At 41.5% G+C, this 4,966-nt stretch overlaps 1 protein-coding gene across 1 annotated transcript in view; it reads left to right on the top strand.

The window, feature by feature from the left end:
* Window positions 1-4,966, top strand: part of Ca5b (carbonic anhydrase 5B) — a 70,631-nt gene that overhangs the window by 49,445 nt on the left and 16,220 nt on the right. The gene's annotated exons all lie outside the window — the stretch shown is intronic.

The raw sequence follows: 4,966 nt of genomic DNA, 5'->3' as shown, positions 1-4,966 counted from the left end.
TGTGTGTGTGTGTGTATTCATATATTAGGGGAAAAGGCATCCTGGAAGAGGTGACACATAGGGGATCTCCATGTTATCAGAGGTGTCAAGCTGTGTGATGTTTGTAGTGTCAGTTGTAGGAAGGCAGTGGTATTGGGACAAGTTCAGAGTTATGGCAAGAACTGGTTAGAGAAGAGCTGTGTACCATGCACATAGACTAAAAATCTGGACACAGCTTAGCTGTGTGCTCTGCACCTGATTTTCTCACAAGTATCATCATGTTTACAATTTCAACTCAAGGTTCCTTAGGCAAAGGATTCTTTTTACAAACTCGCTCAAATGGCGATAGCTAGAAGCCACCTCATTTTCTTGTTCTGAAGACTTCCTCATAGGACCACTTATCACATGACAGCAGGCTCCATCAAGCTTTCCAAACAAGCATATGAGAAAAGTCAGGGAGGGCAAGCAGGATGACAGACAGTCTTTTTATTGTAACCCAATCCCCAAAGAGACATCCTGTCACTTCCTCACTTAGAAACAAGTCGTGCGGCCCAGCTAACACCCAGGGGAGGGGATCACACAACTCTATGATGAATACCCAGGGATGGGGATGACTGGCCATCAAGTTAGAAGTTGACAGCACAGGTGGCAAGTGATGTTGCTGGGTAAGGCTTCTCCTTGGTTCTTGTCTTTGAAAGGGGAAGAATTCAGGTGAAATGCAGACAGTTCAAGCAGAAGCTTAACTGAAGTAAAGTAAAGCAAGTGAAGTAAAGCAAGCCATATACTCAGAAGAGAATGGGGCAAACCAAGATGGACCAAAGGTCGGGTACCAGCACTACACTGAATTTTAAAGATGTTTTAATCAATATTTATGAGGTGGATGCCATATTCCTAGAAGTAAGGTGACAATTAGTTCAATCTCAAATTGTGATGGGTCATATCTCCCTTTTATGGTATTCCCATGATACTCTTAAAAGGGTGCATCAAAACCACAATGTTTGGCCGGAGCTGTGAGTAAGAGTACTTACTTAGTGCTATTTCTGAGGATCTGGATTCAGTTCCCAGCACCTCCGTGGTGACTCTCAACCATCAGTAACTCTAGTTCCAGGGCATCTGACATCCTCTTCTGAACTCCATGGGCAGCAAGTACACATGTGGTTTTACATTCATACATGCAGGCAAAACATTCATCCACATAAAATTAAAATAAGTCTTTTTCTTTTTTAAAAAAGATTTATTTATTGTTATATGTAAGTACACTGTAGCTGTCTTCAGACGCACCAGAAGAAGGTGTCAGATCTCATTACGGATGGTTGTGAGCCAACATGTGGTTGCTGGGATTTGAACTCAGGACTTTCAAAAGAGCAGTCAGTGCTCTTACCTGCTGAGCCATCTCACCTGCCCCAAGTCTTTTTCTAACAATTCACAATGCAAGTGATACTGTATGGAGCCTGGAACTTATAAGCAGACTCTTTGCTAGTGAGCATGTTTGGCAACTGAGGAAGTTCATCAGGCTTTGCAGACAAGCAAGTCAGCAGGGTGGAAGCCAATCCCTTTGTTTCCTGTGGCCCAGTTTTCTGATATATGGGGACAAACTGAACTACAGCTTCAAGAATGCTTAGTTCCAAAGGGGCACTCAGAACCATAGGAAGTTGGCTCGCAATGCACAGGTTCCTTTCACTGGTTTCCTCCCATCTCTCCTTCTTCCCAACCCAGGAGACACAACTCCCAACATACAGATGCTGTTTCCTTGGTTACCTCCTATCTAGCTCCTTGCCTACCATGGGTCTCAATGACAGGTAGCCAACTGGTTCAAACCACGATTTTTTTTTTTTCCTTCAGAGTACACCCTGTCAATCCTATAGTTGAACACTTCTCTGCCTTGTCTCTCCCAATTGTACAGTTGACATAGATATGATGCTAAGCACACACTAAGGATTTTGTAATGTACTAAGTGCCGGAGATAATGCTACTGAGTCCTCTAACCTCTTTGTGCCCAGGGACTACAAATGTGATTATATCTACAGACCAGGGAGCTAATGAGAATTAATGAAGCTGGCAGAGTTTGAGAGGCACAGCAGCTGTGGCAAATATGTGAGTCTACTTCAAGGTGACAGCTTTTCACTCACCCAGCATGATACCCAGTGAGAGTGTATACCCATCATGACCAGAGGAGTCTCACTGTTGCAAGTCAGGAAGAAAATGTGTATTTTTCTATGGAATTGTCCTGCTGTAACTTATTTCTCCCATTTCCATGTTTCATGTCTGTGTATGGTGTGCATGGGTTTTGTTTGTTTATTTGTTTGTTTTTGTATACTCATGGTAGTACATGTACATGTGGAAGCCTAAGATTGATGTTGGGGGTCATCCCTGATCACTCTTCTTCCCTATTGTTTGGTCTCTCGATCAAAACCAGAGCCTGCTACTAAATGCTAGCTAGCTTGTTCTGGGGATCTCCTGTCTATGCCACCCTAGGCTGGAATTATACGTAGATCACCTCATCCACCTAACTACCTAGCATTTTACATGGCTTCTAGAAATTCAAACTCTAGTCCTCACACTTGGGCGAGAGCACTTTAAACAACTGAGTTGTCGTCCCAGTCCTGAAATGGTCCAGGTTGAACTTTTCGCATGTGAATTTAAAAGCGAATTTAATATGGTATAAACCAATGCTATTTGGTGAATCAAAACATGGCAAGACCAATTCTGCCCTTCATTTTGCTCAAAGCCACTAAGTTGGTGACATCTCTCTGCTTTGCTCCGCATGTTTGGAGCAAACATGTAGTCAAAGTTCAGCATATATTTTCAATGTTGTCCAGGGGAAAGGAGAGGAAAAAGTGGCCCTTGTCTCTGCACTGTTCACTTAACTTGGGACAAGAACTTCAGTTTTATTCAAAAGATCAGATTCAATATTTGACAAAAGCATGTTCACAGTTTAGAGCTTTAGAAAAGTGGGGCTGGGTATGTAGCTCACTTGGTAGAATGCTTGCCTAGTATACACAAAGCCCTGGGCTCAAATATCAGCACCACATACAAAAACAGGCCTGGCACACAGGGGAGTCTCAGCACTTGGAAGGTGGGAGCAGAAGGATCAGAAGTTCAAGGTCATCATCCTCTGCTACATAGTGAGTTGAAAGCCAGCCTCTACTACATAAAACCCTCTTTCCAGAAAAAAAAAAATGATTTTTTTCTTTTTTTAAGAAAAGGGAAATTTTTATTTCAGTTCACTTTAGTATTGTGCTCCTATTAAATTAATGATTCGGGTCACTCTACATCACCCCTGCTCTCCAAAGCAAACGTATCCTTGGTAACTTTACCTACCTCTTAATGAAAATGTCTTTTCCCCCACCTCCCACCTGTCTCTGCCTCTGCCTCCTGAGTGCTAGGGTTAAAGAAGTGTGCCACCACACCTGGCAACACCAATTGTTTGAGGAAGAAAGCATGTGAGAACTCTTCAGAGGGCAGTAAGATCCACAGCTAACCACTGCATGTGTATTTGGTCCTTGAGATTGCCAGACTCTATCATTTGTGCACATAAATTGCAATATTGAATATTCTTATATTGTATTGATTTCACTAGTGTCCAAAAGAAATAGTTTCAACAAAATACCTTTTGTTTAATATTTGTCACTAAAGCCAGTGGGAAATGGTGTGATGGTTCATGTGGTTTATTCTGTCTGAAGGGAGCTGGGTAGTAATTGTGTTTCTTCTTTTATTGACAATAACTACATACATCAATGAGATACTGTGTGATATTTTGTATATGTACACATTGTTGAATGAGGATATCAAGCTAGTTAACGTCACCTCACATGTCATTTATTTGTAGTGATTGTGTTTAAAATCTATTGCTTTAGAACATTTGGAATAGATACTACTACTCACTGTAGGTACCATGCTGTGCAATAGGTTTTGAAAATGTAACTCACTTATCTAACTGAAACTGTACTCCTGGGCCACATCTCCCTGGTTGACATCTCCTTTTGACTTGCAAACTTCCATTCCATTTCAACAAAAGTGGGGGGAAAAAAGCACTAGTGTGTTCAAAACTTGAGAAGAGGGGGCTGGAAAGATGGATTAGCAGTTAAGAGCACTGACTCTTCTAGAGGACCTTGGTTTGATTCATAGCATCTATATAATAGTTCACAACTATCTGTAACTCCAGTTTGAAGGGATCTGATACCCTCTTCTGGCCTCCATAAGCACCAGGCACACAAGTGTTGCACAGACAAACATGTAGGCAAAACACTCATTCACAGAAAACAAACTTTTTAATCTGAAAAAATAGCCAAACTAAAGCCAACCAAACAAAAAGAACCCCAAAGAGCCAGGCATTCAGAGGGTAGAGGCAGATGGATATCTCCGAGTCTGAGGTCAGCCTTGTCTACAGAGTAAGTTCTAGGCCACCTAGGGCAACATAATGAGACCCTGTCTCAAACAACCCTGGAAGTTGAAAAGGAAGGTGTTAGTGTCTAAATAAAGAAAAAGAATGGGGGCTGGTGAGATGGCTCAGCGGGTAAAAATGCTCACTGCTGAGCCTGAAACACGTACACACATGCACATTCAAATAAATGTAATCACCTTTTCTTTCCAAGAAGGAGAAAGCTTGTGGTAGAACACACCTTTAAAGCTAGCACTCAGGGGGCTGAGGCAGGGTAATTCTACGTTTGAGGGTAGGCTGGCCTAAATGAATCTTTTAAATGTTTACAATATCTATTGTCTGCATAGTTTACTTTTATCCAATTGAACTGGGTAAATACACCGAGAGAAATTTTCATTTTGTTTCCCACAATGGAAAACTTGTGCCCGAAAACTACAGAAGCAAAAATTAATGAAGCTGTATAACGTGAATTTTATATGTGTATTTACTTTGTGGAAATCACTCTCATAAATACTTGTATGTGATATCACATAGTTCAGATTATTCAAGGGTAAGGCCCACCTTTTCCCCATGTTCCCTGAATTGCTGGATGTGTTGTTTCAGTGA

This window comes from Mastomys coucha, chromosome X (assembly GCF_008632895.1).
Source record: "Mastomys coucha isolate ucsf_1 chromosome X, UCSF_Mcou_1, whole genome shotgun sequence".
In the NCBI taxonomy this organism is placed as follows: domain Eukaryota; kingdom Metazoa; phylum Chordata; class Mammalia; order Rodentia; family Muridae; genus Mastomys; species Mastomys coucha.
Note: the sequence above shows the minus strand (reverse complement) of the source record. Positions and strands in the feature narration are given on the sequence as shown.